We start from the raw sequence: 20,484 nt of genomic DNA on the forward strand, positions 1-20,484 counted from the left end.
TTTTTGTTTGTTTTTTTTTTGCTAAGGATTGTCTTGGCTATAAGGGCTCTCTTTTTGGTTCCATATGAAATTTAAAGTAGTTTTTTCTAATTCTGTGAAGAAAAGATAGGGTTTTTGTGTGGGCATCATTTTTGTTGATCATGGTGTTATTGCTTTTGTTTCTTAGTTTTTCTTCTAACAGTCAGGCCCTTCTTCTTCAGGTCTGCTGGAGTTTGCTGGAGGTCCACTCCAGACCCTGTTTGCCTGGGTATCACTGGCAGAGGCTGCAGAGCAGCAAAGATTGCTGCCTGCTCCTTCCTCTGGAAGCTTCATCCCAAAGGGGCACCTGCCTGATGCCAGCCAGAGCTCTCCTGTATGAGGTATCTCCCAGTCAGGAGGCACAGGGATCAGAGATCCACTTTAGGAGGCAGTCTGTCCCTTAGCAGAGCTTGAGTGCTGTGCTGGGAGATCCACTGCTCTCTTCAGAGCCAGCAGACAGGAACTTTCAAGTCTGCTGAAGCTGTGCCCACAGCCGCCCCCACCCCACCCCACTGACACCCACCCCACCAACCCAGGTACACTGTCCCAGGGAGATGGGAGTTTTATCTATAAGGCCCTGACTGGGGCTGCTGCCTTTCTTTCAGAGATGCCCTGCCCAGTGAGGAGGAATCTAGAGAAGCAGTCTGGCCACAGCTTTGCTGCAATGCGGTGAGTTCCACCCAGTCCAAACTTCCTAGCAGCTTCCTTAACACCGGGAGGGGAAAACCGCCTACTCAAGCCTCAGTAATCTTTTGTATTATTCTTAAGAACAATTAAAAAAATTCTACTCATATTTGTTTAGTGCTTTTCCGTTTATACAACATTTTCCATCCATTTTCTTGTTTGGTACTTACAACAATCCTGTGAGATAAGTAAGATGAGTACTCTTTTCTAACTTTTAATTAAGAAAAATTTCCAACCTATAGAAAAGTAGATAGAATGTGTTATTCATCTCCTGAAACTTACAACATGAACAAATCACTATTCATCTATGTCTTTTTTAAAAACTGAAGTATCTTAGTAAATTGCAAGCAACATGTCATTTATCCTAATTATACCTAAAAAATTAATAATTATCTAATATCATCTCATCTATAATTCATAATCAAATATCCACCAACAGTAACATGAATGTTACTTTCTCATTTTACAGATGTGACCTTTTTGACGTAACCAAGTAAACCAACAGGCTTGAAGACACACCGATCATAAAAAATGAATTAAAGAACCCAGGTGTAATCTTCTGATTTCTAGGTACCAACCCTTCTCATTTTTAAGCAGAGTTTCATAGAAATACTCTATTCAAACAAACAAACAAACAAAAAAACAGAAAAGCCACAGACCTCTGTAACATTTAAGCAGGGCTGTTGTCTTAGTAAAATGTAAAATACATGTGTGAAATCTGTTTCCAACAAGCTCTTATGTTATTTTTAGTGGCCCTTCTCATCCCCTGTGGTGTTTCGTTTCGCCCTCCCTCAACCCATTTCCATTGCCCCCATCCATACTTTGGCCAACACCATTCTCTGATATGCTGGGTTGCCTGAGTGCCTCACCGTGTCTACCTAGCCCATGTGTCTCTCTGTCCCCATCCACAGGGGTAACACCATCTTGCAGACAGCAAACACTCTAAGAAGGCCTGATGGACTCATCTGCCTGAAAGTGGTCATAATGACTGGCACCATAACCCATTCTGAGTGTCCATGGAGTAACATACAGATGATAGTAGTTTGCCTCATGGAATCTTAAGAAATAACATTGATATCATGATTCTTGCAGCATTATGGGTATTGGCAGGGTGTCCCTCTATAGGTTAAAGGTGTGCATTCAATTTATGCAATCCCTCCCCCCACACCCAGAAGAAATTTTCTCTTCCATTTAAATTTTTTACAATCCTCTTTCAGTTTCAACCCCTCCTCTCATGACAACTATTACACACATATTCCAGTGAACCTAGCTGCCGCTCTTGCTTCACTTCTAGTACAGAAATGTTTACATTTTCTTCCTCGGGGTTCTTGGCATCTTTTGACAGTACCCACCAATGACCACTGAACATTTTTCAGTTGGATGTGGCTATGCTCCAAATCATGGCATCAAAGGTATTTCTTCGATCTACTGAATGATTTAGCCTAAGTGAATCAGACAAATATGGAAATTACATAAATCTTACATGTCACCCAGGGGAAAGAATGTGAAACATTTTAAGGCAAAAACAAGTTCTGGTTATTATCAGGCAACCTTGGAAATGTGAGATGACAAAACAATGTCATGTTGCTCAACTCTGGAGAACAAGGAAGGAGAAAAATTAATCAGAACAGATCTCACTTCTCATTCCAGACTCAAGCTGCTTAGACAGGAATCCAAATTAGTGTGCCCCCCACCCAGCTCCAAATAAAGCACTTTACACAAAAATAATTAAAAACTCTGTATATGACACCTTCCTTCCACGGTTTGCATATCAACATAAGAGCATTAGAGAAAATTCGCAGATGCTACAATTCCAGACATAAAAAGTAGTCCAAAAGGCCTTTCTTTACATCTCTGAAACCATACCACAGTTATATCAGCCACACTTCTTAACTGGGAACAACAGAATCCACTGTATCCACTCTATATAGTTTAGAGGTAAAATGGTGGTGGGGAGGTTTTTAAAAGATACATTTGCCCTCAGAATTATTGAACTAGCTGGAAAAACAGATTAGAACTGAAGCTTTCAGGAATAATGCCCAAAATCACACAGAACTAATTCAATGGGGAAACAACATATAAATCCCTGGAACTTGACTATTCTGTAGCCACTCCTCCCACCAGTACCAATTCCATTTTGATCTTGTGACTAGGGTAAAAGTTGGATGTCTTTACAGATCCAGAGTCAGTTGCTGTCTCATATTTGAATTAAAGTTTCATGTTTATGTCTGACTGGCAGAGCCTAGCCTTATCTTAAGCTCTTTGAAACATTAACTCCTTTAAGCCTCAAAACAACCCTAAAAGGTAGGTACTATGAGTATCCCTTTTTATAGCTGAGGGAACTGAGGCACATAAAATTTTGTAACAAGTGTGAGATCACATAAATAATCAGTGGCAAAGTTGAGATTTGAATTAAGATGGTCTGGCTCCGAAGCTCAAGATTTCTTAACACTTTTTTTGTTCTGTTTTGTTGAAAATATTATATTCATATGTTTGCATCCTAGCTGCAAGGAGGTGGGACATTGGTTCACTTACTCAAATCTAAAAATGTTATTCAAAGATGACGGGTAAGCATAAATATGACAGATGTCTACCACAAATTTATAGAATAGGTAGGGCCATTCCTTTACATTTTTGTATCCCCTTAATATTGTTGAATGTAGGTACATCTCTATGTATATTTACTATTCACAGTAGTGGTCTCTAAAGACAGCTCCACATTGCTCCACCCACAGCCCTCCGTGCACATATGTTGCTCCTCCCATAAGAAGGAGGAGGCTTATTTCTCCACCTCTCTTGAATCTGGGCTGACCTTGTGACCTTTGAAATTCTTTAGGACACTCAGTGAAATGCAACAGAATGAAGCTATGTCTGGCCTCTAAGAGGCTGGCAGCTTCTGCTTTTGCACTGGGGAAACCAGTTGCCATGTAAGAAATCCATCTACCCTCAGCCTGCCATGCAGTAGGGAAGCCCAAGCTAGCCACATGGAGAGACCACATGGAGAAGAATACAGTCACAGATGGAGAGAATTAAATCCCTACACATGTGTTCCCCATAGAACCATCCCAGCCAGCTCCTCATCCTTCAAACCATCCTGGCCAGGGCTCCAGACATCCTTACACTGCTTTGTCCAAATTCATGACCCACACAATAATGAGCAAACAAAATGGTAGGTGTCTTAAAATGCCAAATTCCAGGGTAGTTACACAGCAACAGATAACTAGACACAAATTAACACTATATTCTCACCTAATTAATAATAAAAAATTTGCATCTCATTAAATTTCCTTTTATAGCACTAGTGAGCAAAATTTTTCTTAAAGGGCTATATAGTGTTTTAAGTTTTGCAGGCTACAAAGCAAAATTGAGGGTATTATGTAAGCTCTTAGATAACCATTTAAAACGTCAAATCATTCCTAGCTCAAAGGCCATAAAAAAATCAGGCAGCTCACCAAATTGGCCCATGAGCCACAGTTAGCTGACTTCTGCTCTACAGCCTCGCTTTTGATATTTGCTTTGTACCTCCTGATAGGAACTCCCCATAACTCATTTAATCAAGACCCTATTCTTGAGCATTTAATTTGTTTGTAGTTTTCTCACTATCTCAAAAACTGTCACATTAAACCTTTTGGTTATTTCCTTAAGGGGCGGTTTAAAGAAAATTGTTTGTATTTCATGTTGCTGTTTGAGTGTGAGCAGAATGAGTCTTTCCTCCTCAATCAGGGATCATCTTTTTCTCTTTCGGCTTCCTTAGAACTCCTTAGTTCGGAGTCAGACTATCACTGAAGCCCAACTCATTGCTTCCCTAAAAGAGATTAGCAATCCCAGGCCCCAGGGAGAGCACAAGCACCCCCTTCTCACTTCCTCCTTTCCCTCTCAGCAAGAGGTGGCCAACCCGAAGCTTTGGCTCCAAGCTTGACAAGCTTCCAGCTAGGAGATGTCCTACCCTTCTGCAGGTGAGCCAGCCTCTGGCTTCCCCCAGCTCCCTCTCCTGGCACTTGATTCTTCCCCTTCAATTCTCAGCCTGCAACAGGCCCCACAGCAGAGCACAGCAGGACAGAAGACAGGATGAGCCCTGTTGATGTGGAGTCCCAGACAAGGTCGCCTATTGGAACAGGCTTTGCATAAGCCTGCATGCTCTAATCCTGTCACCCGACTATCTAGTGGAAATCCATTGCTGCTGACACTGTCCTTCAGATATTTTTAAACTGTGATAACTACACTTACATGGAGTACATGAAAAACAGAAGTTTGGCAGCACTGCTGCTGCCCCACAGGCTCCTCCCCATCTCCTCTCCCCAAATGTCCCATTTCCTCCTTCCCCAGCCAGATCCTATGCACACAATTCTCACATTAGGACACAATTCTCACATCTTGCCTTTAAAAAGCCCAGCCTCACCTTTCCTCATTCATTCAGCTCTTTGGTCCAGCAGGTCTTAGAGTTTGTACACCACTTTCTCCACATCTTGTTATATTCTGGCTTTTCATATCCACTATTGTTCCACAGAAGTCAGCATTGTCAGCGCAGCTAGACTGCCTTCTCAATGAGAGCATGAAATGTGATTTTACATCTATGGCCCTTAAAGCAACTACTGGCAGTGCTGGGCACACAGCAAGAAGCTCATTAATTATGTTGATCGATCAAAGGTCATTTTAGGATTCAACTTAGGAAAATTCCAAACTACCCACTCAGAAGTGCCCAGTCCATACTGAGAATTCTGCAGCTAGCGGTTTGTTTGTTTCTTCTTCAACTTTAAGTTCAGGGGTACATGCGCAGGATGTGCAGGTTTGTTACATGGGTAAACAAGTGCCATGTCCCATCACCTAGGTATTAAGCCCAGAATCCATTAGCTATTCTTCCCGATGCTCTCCCTCCCCCCACTCTCCCCGACAGGCCCCAGAGTGTGTAGTTCCCACCCATGTGTCCATATGTTCTCATTATTCAGCTCCCACTTATAAGTGAGAACATGCAGTGTTTGGATTTCAGTTCCTGCATTAGTTTGCCGAGGATAATGGCTTCCAACTCCATCCATGTCCCTGCAAAGGACATGATCTCATGCCTTTTTATGACTGCATAGTATTCCATAGTGTATATGTACCACATTTTCTTTATTTAATGTATCATTGATGGGCATTTGGGTTGATTCCCTGTCTTTGCTATTGTGAATAGTGCTGCGATGAACATATATGTGCATGTATCTTTATAACAGAATGATTTATATTCCTTTGGGTATATACCCCTGTAATGGGATTGCTGGGTCAAATGGTATTTCTGCCTCTAGGTCTTTGAAGAATCACCACACTGCCTTCCACAGTGGTTGACCTAATTTACACTCCCACTAACAGTGTAAACGTGTTCCTCCAACCTCACCAGCATCTGTTGTTTTTTGACTTTTTATTAACAGCCATTCTGACTGGCATGGGATGGTATCTTATTGAGGTTTTGATTTGCATTTCTCTAATGATCAGTGATGTTGAGCTTTTTCTCATATATTTCTTGGATGCATGTATGTCTTCTTTTGATAAGTGTCTGCTCATGTCTTTTGTCCACTTTTTAATAGGATTGTTTGTTTTTCTCTCATAAATTTGCTTAAGTTCCTTATAGACTCTGTATATTGACCTTTGTCAGATGGATAGATTGCAAAAATTTTCTCCCATTCTGTAAGGTTGTCTGTTCACTCTGTTGATAGTTTGTTTTGCTGTGCAGAAGGTCTTTGGTTTAATTAGATCCCATTTGTCAATTTTTGCTTTTGTTGCAATTGCTTTTGACGTCTTCGTCATGAAATCTTTGCTCATGCCTACGTCCTGAATGGTATTGCCTGGATTTTCTTGTAGGGTTTTTATAGTTTGGGGGTTTATATTTAAGTTTTTAATCCATCTTGAGTTAATTTTTGTGTGTTGTGTAAGAAACGGGTCTAGTTTCAATTTTCTGCATATGGCTAGCCAGTTCTCCCAGCACCATTTATTAAATAAGGAATCCTTTCCCCATCGCTTGTTTTTGTCAGGTTTGTCAAAGATCAGATGGTTGTAGGTATGTGGTGTTATTTCTGAGTTCTCTATTCTGTTCCATTGGTCTGTGTGCCTGTTCTTGTACAAGTACCATGCTTTTTGATTACTGTAGCCTGGTAGTATAGTTTGAAGTTGGGTAGTGTGATGCCTCGAGCTTTGTTCTTTTTGCATAGGATGTTCTTGGCTATTCAGGCTTTTTTTGGTTCCATATGAATTTCAAAATAGTTTGTTATATGTTCTAATTCTGTGAAGAATGTCAACAGTAGTTTAATGGGAAGTTTAACATTGAATCTATACATTACTTTGGGCAGTATGGCCATTTTCACAATATTGATTCTTCCTATCAATGAGCATGGAATGGAATGTTTTTCCATTTATTTATGTCCTCTCTGATTTCATGGAGCAGTGGTTTGTAGTTCTCCTTGAAGAGGTTCTTCATTTCCCTTGTTAGATGTATTCCTAGGTATTTTATTCTTTTTGTAGCAATTGTGAATGGGAATTCATTCATGATTTGACTCTCTGCTTGCCTGTTGTTGGTGTGTTTTCTTTGTTGTTTTTAAAGACAGAGTGTCATTAAGTTGCCCAGGCCAGCCTCCAACTCCTAGGCTCAAGTGCCTCAGCCTTTCTTTTTTTTTATTATTATTATTATACTTTAAGTTTTAAGGTACATGTGCACAATGTGCAGGTTTGTTACATATGTATACATGTGCCATGTTGGTGTGCTGCACCCATTAACTCGTCATTTAGCATTAGGTGTATCTCCTAATGCTATCCCTCCCCCCCCCCCCACCCCACAACAGTGCCTCAGCCTTTCAAAGAGCTGACACTACAAGCATTGCCACCACACCCGGCTTGGACACTGGTTTTTGCTAGCCCTGGAGTCAAATGAAAGAGCCAGTGAAATAGGAAAAGATTAGGAAACAAAGACCTGAACTCTTATCTGGTTCTCTCACTTAAGACATGTGAATTTGAGCCTTATCTGTAAAGATGGGAGAATATAATACCTTATAATTCTATAAAGCTTTTTATTAGACTCAAATAAAAGCAGCATGCTTTGTATATATTACTTACCCAACCTGCAGCCATATCTGAAAGGTGAGCACTATTGTCCCCATTTTACAGATAAAATGAGAGAAACCTCAAAGTGAAGAAACCTATCAAATGTCATAAACTTAGGAAGTAAGAATTTTAACTCAAGTCTCTCTGATGAAAAGAAGAAAAAAAGAGAGACACTGAGAAAAATAAATGTTTTACCTTCTCAACAGTTGATAATTTTAGTGTCTGTCCTAAATAAGCTCATTTGTGTTGTCTTCATTTTTGAGAGAGGGAAAAAAAACTAAAAAGAAAATAAAGAGTACAAAAATGACATAAGGGAGTGAGGAAATAGATGGGGATGCCAAGAGTTAGGAAATTAGTTCAGTCTAGCAAACTTTACTAAATACTTCCTCTTGGCCAGGAACTGAGAATTATTCAGGGCAAACTATAAGAAGATGATCTCTGCCTGTGAAGGTGGCAGAAGAGATTGACATAGATAGGCTTGTGGGGAGAGGGGAAAAGGCTGACAGAAGAAGAGAGGAGACAGTTTTGCACTCAATCTAGGAGGAGATGAGAGAAAATGAGGTTGCAAATGTAAGTAAGTATACATCTTGGAGGTCTCACTATGTCAAGCCCAATGGACAACAGAGTGCTTCAAACAGAGGAACTACGTATTCAGATATAAATGTAAATGTGTTTGCTTATTCATTCATATATTCATTAATTTATTTAGAATACCTGTACATGGTGGGGAGGACTTCTTCACAAATTGACTAGAAACATATTTGGATGTAGAGACTCTAATCATTTCCCATAACCTCACCACCACCCTGGTTCTTGCCAACACTGTCTCTCTCCTGGGCTACTGCAATTGATGCAGGGCAGGTTCTTTGCTCATCTAGGAAGGAATTCAAGAGCAAGCCAGAGGTAGAAGAAAACAGCTTTACTTGGGCAGCCAGGCAGTGTTACAGCTTCGAGACAGCTCCTGCAGAGCAGGGATACCCCATAAAAAGTGTGTAAGAGTAGCAGCTCAGGGGAAGGTCTGCATTTGTATTTATACCCCCTTTTTATGATATGCTAATTAATAGGTGAGTTATCCAGAATTAGCTAGAAAATGGGTGGTAACTTCTAGGTGTTGCCATGGCAAGGGGTGGTAACTTCTAGAGTGTTGCCATGGCAATGATAAACTGTCGTGGCACTGGTGGGTGTGTTTTATGGAGAGGTACTTTCGGTGCCTCCTCCTTGTTTCAGCCAGTCTTCAATCTGGTCTGGAGTCAAGTCCCTGCCTCCTACCTTATAATCGTCTCCTATCTATCCTTGCCCCTCATAATCTAGTTGCAAAATAATAGCCTTTCAAAAATGTAAGTCAGAGTATGACAGTCTTTGCCTCAAAACTCTCCAGTGGCCCCACTCAGAGTCAAAGCCAAATTTCTGACAGTAGTCTTCAAGGTTCCACACAATCTGCCAGCCCATCCCTATCCCTTCCGCTATCTCTCTGACTTCCTTTCCTACTACTCACGCCCTGGCTCCTTCTGCTCCCTCCATAATAACCTCCTTGTTCTTCTTCAACTACAAGCTTCCTCTCACTGCAAGCATGATCCTGCCTGGGATGTTTGCACATCCTCTTAGCACTGCCTGGATCCCTCTTCTCTCACATGCATCTGCCCGTTTACTCCCTCACCTCCTTCAGGTCTTCCCTCAAATATTACCTTCCCAGGGCACCTTCCCTTACCACCCTATTTAAGATTGCAACACACCACCCCGTTTCCCTGAACTCCCCACACTGCTTGTCTGCTTTATTTTGGCCACTTCATTTATCGCTGTCTGATATTTTTTATTGTTTTTGGTGTTCCCCCATTGCTGCTCTAAGGGTGAATATAAGAGCATGGATCTTTTATCTGTTTTGTTCATTGTATCCATAATGCTTAGAATGTCCTTGGCACACATTAGGTGTTGAAATATTTATGGAATGAATGAAGGAGAAAGACTGCTAACGCCCCCCAACCCCCCCGAATCCACTTTTCCTTCTTTCTGGGCACATGGTCACTTATCTAGCAACTACATTTCCAACCTCCCTTGCAGGTAGATGTAGCTGACTAATGGACTATAAGGAGAAGTTATGTGGACCTTGAAACCAAATCAGAAGCAGCATAAAACAGAACAGGAAAACCGTGCAGGCCCCCGGGAGCACATGTTCTCATACACCACTTCAAATGTGACCAAGGTGGATAAATAGACAAACAAGAACCTCCTTTCTGCAGTCAAAGCTAGGAGACAAGAAGGACAATGGATTTACTTTTTTTTCTTTCTTTCTTTCTTTTTATTTTTCGTTTTTAGACAGTCTCGCTCTGTTGCCCACGCTGAAGTGCAGTGACAGAATCTTGGCTCGCTGCGACTTTTGCTTTCTGGGTTCAAGCAATTCTGGTGCTTGAGCCTCCCAAGTACCTCCCAAGTAGCTGAGATTACAGGCGCCTGTCGCCACGCCAAGTTAATTTTTCTATTTTTAATAGAGTTGGAGTTACACCATGTTGGCCAGGCTGATCTCAAACTCTCAACCTCAAGTGATCCACCTGCCTTGGTCTCCCAAAGTGCTGGGATTACAGGCATAAGCCATTGCATCCATCGGCTATGGATTTACTTACCCATATTTCTCCCCACCAATTTGAAATGCCATCCCTTTATGAATAATGTCCATGTATTTCTGGGTTTATTTCTAGACTTTCTTTGTTGCTCCATTTGTTTGCTTTTGTTTTCATGCTTTATTATCTGCTATGGCTAAGTGCTCCCATACCCTTCTGTATTAGTCTGTTCTCGCACTGCTATAAAGAACTACCTGAGACTGGCTAATCTATGAGAAAAGAGGTTTAATTGACTCACAGTTCCACAGGCTGTGAAGGAAGTATGGCTGGGAAGCCTCAGGAAACTTACAATCATGGCAGAAGGGGAAAGGGAAGTAAGCACATCTTACTATGATGGAGCAGGGGCCTGTGGGGGTAAGGGCCACATGCTTTTAAACCATCAGATCTCATGAGAACTCAGTCACTATCACAAGAACTGAAAGGGGGAAATCTGCCTCCATGATCCAATCACCTCCTACCAGGTCACCCCCCCAACATTAAAAATTGAATAAATTTTTATTAAATAAAAAGAGAATAGAAAATTCTCTTTTCTATTGCATGGTCAAGCTGCAAATTTCCCAAACTTTTATGCTCTGCTTCTCTTTTAAATGTAAGTTCCAATTTCAGATCATCTCTTTGTTCTTGCATATGAGCACATGCTTTTAGAAATAGCCAGATCACCTCTTGAGTGCTTTGCTGCTTAGACATTTCTTCTGCCAGATGCCCTAAATCATCTCTCTTAAGTTCAAAGTTCCACAGATATCTAGAGCAGGGGCACAATGCCACCAGTCTCTTTGCTAAAGCATAGCAAGAATGACCTTTACTCCAGTTCCCAGTAAGTTCCTCATCTCCACCTGAGAAGAGTCCTCCTCAGCCTGGACTTCATTGTCCATATCACTATGAGCATTTTGATCAAAATCATTCAACAAGTCTCTAGGAAGTTCCAAACTTTCCCTCATCTTCCTTTCTTCTTCTGAGCCCTCCAAACTGTTCCAACCTCTGCCCATTACTCAGTTCCAAAGTCACTTCCACATTTTCAGGTATCTTTATAGCAATGCCCCACTCCCAGTACCAATTTTCTGTATTAGTTCATCCTCGAACTGTCATAAAGAACTACCTGACACTGCGTAATCGATGAAGAACAAAGGTTTAATTGACTTGCAGTTTTTCAGGCTATACAGGAAGCATGGCTGGGAGGTCTCAGGAAACTTACAATTATGGCACAAGGTGAAAGGGAAGCAAGCACATCTTACCATGGTGGGGCAGGAGTAAGAGAGTGAAGGGGGAAGTGCTACACACTTTTAAATCATCATATCTCATGAGAACTCACTCACTGTCACAAGAACAAAGGGGAAATCCACCCTTATGATCCAATAACCTACCACCAGGTCCCTCTCTCAACATTGGAAATTACAATTCAACATTAGATTTGGGTGGAGAGACATAGCCAAAACATACCACTTTCATTACTTTTTTTTTCAAAAGATGCCTAAAAATTCTTGTAAGAGAGATGCATTTTAGAAGTATTACTTATGAAATATTACTCAGTCATAAAAAATAAGGAAATCCTGACATTTGCAACAACATGGATGAACCTGAAGGACGTTATGCTAAGTGGAATAAGCCTAACAAAGAAAGACAAATACTATGTCATCTCACTTATGTTTGAAATCTAAAGGGGCTGAACTTACAGAAGCAGAGAGTAGAACAGTGGTTACCAGGGGTTGGGGGTCCGTGGCAGGAGGACAAAAATGGGGCAGTGTTGTCAAAGAGTACAAAGTTTTAGTTACAAAATGAGCAAGTTCTGAAGATCTAAGGAACAGCATGAGTGGTGATGGATGTGTTAACTAATTTGATTGTGGTAATCATTACATAATGTATACCTATATCAAATCATCACATCGTACACCCTGAATATATACAGTCTTTATTTGTCAATTAAATATCCAGCCTGGGGGACAGAGCGAGACTCTGTCTCAAAAAAAAAATAGAAAAGAAACATTACTTAGGCAGCAATTTGGAGGATGTATTGGAGGAAGACAAGATTATAGCTGCTACATTAATCCAAATAAACAATGAGGATGGAAATGCCAGCTCCAAGAATAAGAGATGATCCTTCCTCCCCAACCCTAGTTTCTGGCAATGTTCCCCTCCTACCAGGCTTTGATATTGGCAGTTACTTTGTATGAAGAGGCTGGGACAGATTCAAGGGATCTTCAGAGATGCAACCTAACTTGGTGACCTATTGGATGGTGGTGATGAGTGAGAAAACGATGATTCTGAAGTTCCCAGGCTTGGCAAGGGGATGAATGTTAGTATCTTTTCTGGCATTACATGAGAAGGGAAGCAGATTTGGGGAGTAAACATAGTGAACTAAGTTTGAGGGTTTGTTGGTTATCTAGAGTGGACTCTCCAGCAGACAGTAGTGTATATATATATATATATATATACATATATACACATATATATCTATATATACACACATACACACACACACACACATACATACACACACACATATATATATATGTAGGGTCCAAGTTCTGGGGAAAATTTAGGGCTTGAGAGTTGTACCTGCCAGTTCTCTCTGAAAATGGAGCATGAATTAAAGCTGTCATAAAAGATCCCTGGAGGAGGAATGCCTCAAGCACTGTTACTAATTCACTGGGCTCTGACTCACCAGTGGGATTTCCAACTAGTTCTAGTTTTGCTCTGCCTTAGTGGTTAGACCCTGAAACTCCATGAGACCAGAAGAAAAGGGAAAAACAATACTCCCAAAGAAAAAGAAAGCCAGAGCCATCCTCCTTATGGTGGGAAGGAAAACTCATTCATCAGAGATCACTCAGTGGTGAAATGATATGCATAATTTACTCCAAAGCAGGACAAAATACAGAGTCTGAAGTCAATTATGTTGTGAAATTAATTGAAAAGCTTTAAGTCAGCCACGCAAAGCTTAAATTTTATTTTCATCATGTCCCTGTTGTTTTAAGCTTCCCAAGCCAGTCTTATATTGGTAACTGACTCAGTTCTATATGAAAGCTGCTTAGAGCCTTGAAATGAGGCTTGGTTCTTGAGTCATTTCACCTTGAATGCACTTGGGATTTTTTTTGGGGGGTGGCTAAAACACATGAAAATTTTATCAACATGCACTGCTAAAGGAAATCATCATTTATTCGAAGGGGGAATAAATGGTGATTTAAATAATTTATTTCCCAAATATTCACATTTAGTGCTTTTACTGATCATTGCCTTTTCTCATTTGTCCCCTTCGCTTCCTTTTTGAAGGAAGGGACATTATTCTATTTAAGTCTAGCACATTACCTGGCACATGAAAGATATTCCACAAATGTTTGCTGAAATGGGTAAAAATATAGATAACAATTCTTATCGTGGAGGAAATGGGAAATAAGGGGGTAACAATGTTAGAAAAGACATTTTAACTATAGCACAAGTGGCAAGTAATAAGAACTCAATATTACTCTAAACCATGTTGACCATTATTATTAGGATGTGTGAATCAAAAATAAGTAAATTATTAGGGCTGTTTGTTCTGCCTGTTTTCTCTTCTGCTGCAGAGCTTTTATTAAATGACCGTTGGTACCTACAGTGGAAGGCATGCAGCATTAAGAGAAAAAAAGAAAGCTCTAGTCGCTTTGATTTCCCTCTCAGAAGAAAAGTGTGCTAGGGAAAGATATTGGATTGTCTGGTTAAAATGAAGTGCAGTGTTTGCTTGTGGGTATTCATTTGCTATGTTATCCTTGTTTTCTATTACAAATTAAAAACATTACAAAGTGCTTGCCTAACTAGGAAATATTTGTGCCACCAAGTTTCTCAGATTAGAGACTCAGAATACTGACCTGAAGAAATAGCCCATATAAAATAATATGCAACATTTATTGACCATCTAGCAAATATGCCAGGCAATGTTCTAAGTACTTCACATGTATTAATTTATTTAAACTTCACAACAACCCAGTGAGGTAGGTGCTGCTATTTCCCCCTACTTTGCAGATGAGGAAACTAAGGAACAGAGCAATTAAGTAGCTTGTCCAGGCAGTCTGTTCCAAAGCCTGCTCTGAACCATTATACAGCACTGCCTCTCCACAAGCAAGATGCCAAGATAAGGTTCAGATGAGTCCCAGAGTGACTTATGCTCGCCACGGTTGTCACTGCAGATTAAGTCACAGCAAGGTCACCACTTCCTCCTCACCCTTCCTCGCCAAAAGTAACATCTGGGGATTGGCTTCCTGCAGGATCCGCAGGCACTTTTGATGCTTGTCTGTCTTGGGATTCTGTAAACTCCTAAGTCTCCTTTTGAATAAATTTGTATTATATGACATATTACTATCTTGAAGAGGAAGCTCCACAGTTTAATAACAAACCAGGACAGAAATGACTTCTTAAAACACTGGGTCTCCTGCCATTTAGTGTCCCAGAAAGTTTGTTCCAAGTCCCACCAATTGCAGGGGTTTCTCTTCTCAACAAAATGAGACTTTCTGGTGACAACTTACTACAAAAGAGACTCCCTGCCTCCACCCAGCTTGAACGCTCACACTAATTATATAAAAGGAGGAATATACATTTGGGCCAACTTGATTTTACAGAGGGAAATGGAAATACTCTTTTCTCTAGTTTATTTGACTTGCCCAAGGCTAATCCAACATAAAGCAGGAACTGAAGGTCATGGTCATGAATCTGATTTTTATTACACATGTGTCACTATTAGAATTCTTTTCTCTAACAAACAGCTTTCCATCTTCCCAGAAAAAAAAACATATAAAGTATTAATTTAGTTATTATATATAAAATTATTTGTGTCTGTTCTTGTAACCCCTCAACCATTTCATTGTAATAGGTTGGTCAATAATCAAGGTCAACCAGGTCATCTGTTACTCTATAGCCACCAACATAGCCTCTCCCTGACCCCCCAGCTTCTACTTGCAGCTCAAAACATTGCTGATGGGCAGGTGTCCCTGTCAGTACAGAGTCAAGTCAGCACTATTTTCTCCTTCCCATCCCTTCTCATAAATTTCTAGCTATACCTCATCTCTTCTTTCTCACTTCTGTTCCTGAGAGGATCAAAGTAAAATGATAGCTTGGGAAATTCCTGACCTATAAAGCTGAGAAGCTGAGGAGAGACCAGACCTAAGCCCAGAGAGGAGCTGGGACCGTATTCTTTGGCACACATTCTGCTGAAGTACCAAGCATGGTAATGGACAGTCCACAGTTCTACTTCAACCTCTAATTCTTATATTTATTCACAAAATATGTATTAAGCTTCTATTACTATATGACAGGTGCTATGCCAGGTGCTAATAGTTTTTTGTTTTGTTTTGTTTTGAATTGTTTTGCTTTGTTTTGTTTTTTGGTGGTGAGAAGACTGGTTAGATATTTCCTTATCTCCTCTCTCAGCCAAGTTAATCCTCCTCTTTCTGCCTGAAAGATGCCATGATCACTGTCCAGTCTGAAAGAAGATCTGTGATTAAATGTTTCTAAAGTAGCTCTGCACTATGAGAACCTTGGACCTGAAATGGAATAGGAAATGCCTTGGCAAGGTTCATGGACACAATTCTAGGACATGACTGGTTCATGACTTAATTCAGTATGTCTGATTCGTAGACCATTCCTGCTTCAGAAAGACGACCTCGTGTGCTTCTCTTAACATTTTGATCCTTAGCCAGTAGGTAAGATCAGATAATCTCCTTCATGCTTCTTTTCAGAACATGCTATTCTTTCAAATTTAGCCAAGAGAGAGGATTCCATTCCAGACATTCTTTCCATGAATGGCATTCATTTAAGAATGTTGTTATGCTTCCATCTTTTTTCACTTAATAAAGGCTTCAGCCAATCTAAGTTACAAATAAGCCTGACCCTAATGAGTTACCAAAGTTATGTTTTCTGTAGCTGGTTTAAGAGAACTGGAATCTGAATCTGTGGCCTTCTTCAAGACTACAAGATGGAGTTGGATGATCTTTGCAAAGGTTTCTGGGAGGAAGCTAGACCAAGAAGCACGGGTCTTTCCCCTTCCTGCCTGGAAAAGTGTACAGCATGTATAGCTTACCCCCTCAACAGAGCTAGTCCCAAGAAAATTCCTAAAGCTGGAAAAGCTGGCTACTGAACACCTAATACTCAGTTTCACTTTTCTAAAATTTCTCCTGCTCTTGGTAACTCTCCTATTGCCCAGATTTCATGCGACTAAATTGTATTGCAACCATACAATGGAATACCGTGCAACCATTAAAAAACATATTGTGGAAAAATATTTAGCAGCATGCAAGTCATTCAGGTATTCCCCCAGGCCTCCAATTCTCAATCAGAGCATAAAATTTGTCAAATATTTTACTCTGGTCATTGTTTCCTGAGCATGTAAAACCACACCATTTCCTGCACCAAGTCAAGGTTTATTGTCTTAGTTCCAAGAACTAGTTTATAAGTAATAAACCAGACTATTTCCGGTTAGACTAGCAATAAGAAAATATACTATAATTGTTCTTTTTATTGAGAAGCAGTGACATGGATGTTTATCCATCCTAACATTCTCAAAGATGCAAACTTCTCACTGGCATTTAAAAGACATCCTTTTTGAGTAACCATTAGTTAATACTATTGTTTTTTGAATAAGATATAAACCCTAGTCCACCATTTCATGGCTAGGGGATTTTGAACTGTAATTTAATCTCTCTAAGGCTCAATTACTGTATTGACAAAATGCAACTACAATAGTATTTATCTCATGTGGTTAATTGAAAAAGTAAACAAAATAGTATGTAAACAACTTATATAGTTCCTAGTAGTCAATAGATTCTCAATAGATGTCAGCTATTATGCAAACTGCAGGACCTCAGTTTTATCCTCCAACCTGTATTTAAGAAGGGAGTTGAGAGAGTCTCAACCTCATGGATAAGAGCAAATCACAGACTTCACCAGAGTTTCTAGTCTGTCTTATAAGGGAATCAGGAATTAAAGACCAGCTTTGTATGATTCTCTGTTTTGTTTTTGACCCAGTCTCTCTCTGCTATGAAAAGCAGCAAGAGAGGTTTCACTTCTCTATGAGACATAGCAGGGAAGCAGGACCTTGCTCTGGAACCAGTCTTAGGGAACTGTTGAGTTTAAAGCGTACCAAGGGACAAAGCAAGAGAGAATGGCCTAAAAGGAGAGAGAAGCCAGCTGAGACCATAGGGCCTTGGCAGTGGCAAAAAATAAGGGCAATTTGGGAAGACAAAGATGGGCCTAAGAAATTGTCTTGGGAATGAGCAGTAGGAGGCCTAGGTAGGATTCCTGTTATACAAAAACTCTTTCCCATCAGGAAGCCAAAACTACTCTTGGACTTAGTAATTCCCCTGTCCATATGGCACCTTAGCCAAAAGGGTAAATTTAATTCCAGTAAATGAAATATTTAGAGTCCTCACAGTGGAGAAAGCTGTCTGCAGGCACTGGTGCAGAAATGTCGACGAGTGAGAAACTCCAATATGTTTGTGTTGAGAGAAAGAGACAGAGACACCCACAATCACTCTAAGTCAGAATGTGATCCCTGTGCTAGAAGAGGTACAAAGTGCTGTGGGGCATGGGGGAGGTAGCTCCAGTGTACTTACTAAGAAGCATGAGCGTGTGTAAGTGTGGGAGGTGGAGAGGGAGGGGCAAGAATCAACACGAGATTTACAACAAGAACATCTCTTTTCCGGGACTGCTGACATATCCTGGGCTCTCTGTCAGCTCTGACCACCAGCTGTTCAAAAACCAGAATGAAAAGCAATTCCCCTTCCTCAAATTCATGTTGACTTGCTCTTCCTTCCCATTATAGTTTGCCTCCCTTTGCACTTTCCAAGAAATTATAACCCTGGGCTCAAGTGAAAATGAGGATCATCTGATTTTATCTTGTTAACAAGGAATATTGGAGAGTCTGAATGGTGGCGACCATCCATGGCCTGTTGATATATAGTGTGTGCCTTTCTGCCCTGCCTTGTTTTCTGGTCTGAGATTTTGCACCCTCTGTGAGTGGCTAGAGAATTAGGTTACTTCCTAACTGCTTTCAGGCTCACCATTTCCCTCAAAAATCCTACATTCCAATTCTTGAGGTCAGACTTCTTTGGGGCTACAAGGTAAAGGCATTGGCCTTGTTTTCCTAGTTCCTCTCGGTGTGATGTTAGATGTTTAATTTGAGATCTTTCTAACTTTTTGAAGTATGCATTTAGCACTGTAAACTTTCTTCTTAACACTGCTTTTGCTGCATCCCAGAGATTTTGGTATGTTGTGCCTCTGTTTTCATTTATTGCAAAGAATTTTTTGATTTCTGCATTAATTTTGTTGTTTACCCAAAAGTCATTTAGGAGCAAGTTATTTAATTTTCATGAATTGTACAGTTCAAGAGATCTTTTTGGTATTGATTTTTGTTTTTATTCCACTGTGGTCTGAGATTATGGTCAGTATAACTTTGATTTTTTTTTAATTTATTGAGACGTGTTTTATGGCCAAGCATGTGGTTGATCTTGGAGTATGTTCTGTGTCTGTGTAAAGATGAGAAGAATGAATTTTCTGTGGGTGATGGATGAAGTATTCTATAGGCATCTATTAGGTCCAGTTGGTCAAGTGTCAAGTTTAAGTCCAGAATTTCTTTGTTAGTTTTCTGCCCAGTGATCTTTCTAACACTGTCATTGGGGTGTTGAAGGCCCCACTATTATTGTGTAGCTGTCTAAGTCTTTTCGCAGGTCTAGAAGTAGTTGTTTTATGAGTTTGGGTGCTCCGATGTTGGATGCATATATATTTAGGATAGCTAAGTCTTCTTGTTGAATTGGAACATTTATCATTATGTAATGCCCTTTTTTGTCCTTTTTTACTGTTATTAGTTTAAAGCCTGTTTTATCTGACATAAGAATAGCAACCCCTGCTCTTTTTTGTTTTTCATTTGCATGATAGGTCTTTTTCTGACCCTTTACTTTGAGCCTATGGGTCATTACATGAAAAGTCAAAAAACCATAGATGCTGTCAAGGCTGTGGAGAGAAGGTGATGCTTATATACTGTTGGTGGGAATGTAAATTAGTTCAGCCATTGTAGAAAGCAGTTTGGAGATTTCTCAAAGAACTTAACCATTCAACCCAGCAATTCCATTACTGGGTATACACCCAAAAGAAAATAAATAGGACAAAAGGACACATGTACTTGTATGTTCATTGCAGCACTAAATGCACCATGTCTTTTGTAGCAACTTGGATGTGGCTGGAAGCCATTATCTTAAGCAAATTAACTCAGGAAAAGAAAACCAAATACTACACGTCCCCACTTACATGTGAGAGCTAAACATTGGACATAAAGATGGCCACAATAGACACTGGAGACTACTAGAGAGGAGAGGAAAGGGGAATAAGGTTTGAAAAACTAACCACTGGGTTCTGGCTCACTTGTCTGAGTGACAGGATTAATCATACCTCAAACCTCAGCATCACACACTATACCTGATATGATATATATATACCCACCCAAATATCATCTTGAATTATATTTCCCATAATCTCCACATGTCATGGGAGGGACCTGGTGGGAGGTAATTGAATCATGGGGGCAGTTACCTCCATGCTGTTCTCATGATAGTGAGTGAATTCTCATGAGATCTGATGGTCTTATAAGGGGCTTTTCCCCCTTTTTCTCAGCACTTCTCCTTGCTGCCGCCATGTGAAGAAGAACGTGTTTGCTTCCCCTTCTGCCATGATTGTAAGTTTCCTGAGGTCTCCTCAACCATGCTGAACTGTGAGTCAATTAAGCCTCTTTCAATTATAAATTACCCAGTCTCAGTTATGTCTTTATTAGCAGCATGAGAACGGACTAATACAATACCCATACAACGAATCTGCACATGGGACCCCTGAATGTAAAATTAAAGTTTAAACTATTAAAAGAAGAAAAGACATTGGCTCATTATGACGAAATTGTGTGATTGTTCTGAGAATGGAGTCTCAGGAAGGCTCTGCAGGTGCTAGCTGAACTCTATACCAACTCTCACACTGGACACAAGAGAAGATTGTGCTAGTGAAATGGGAAATGAACCAGGTTTCAGGAGATGGGGAAGAAGGCAAATGAGTGCCAGGTTATATATGGCAGGATTTGCTCACTCATTTAACATTTAGC

The 20,484-nt window shown here is 40.3% G+C and overlaps 1 long non-coding RNA gene across 1 annotated transcript in view; it reads left to right on the forward strand.

Annotated features, from left to right (window-relative positions):
- LOC115837645 overlaps positions 1 to 20,269 on the forward strand; it is a 32,916-nt gene extending 12,647 nt beyond the window's left edge. The window contains exons 3-5 of the long non-coding RNA XR_004032683.1: positions 201 to 359; positions 624 to 687; positions 20,010 to 20,269. This is a non-coding gene — a long non-coding RNA (uncharacterized LOC115837645). The remainder of the gene's footprint in view (positions 1 to 200; positions 360 to 623; positions 688 to 20,009) is intronic.
- The last annotated feature ends 215 nt before the right edge of the window (positions 20,270 to 20,484 follow it).

Source organism: Nomascus leucogenys, chromosome 12 (assembly GCF_006542625.1).
Source record: "Nomascus leucogenys isolate Asia chromosome 12, Asia_NLE_v1, whole genome shotgun sequence".
NCBI lineage: Eukaryota > Metazoa > Chordata > Mammalia > Primates > Hylobatidae > Nomascus > Nomascus leucogenys.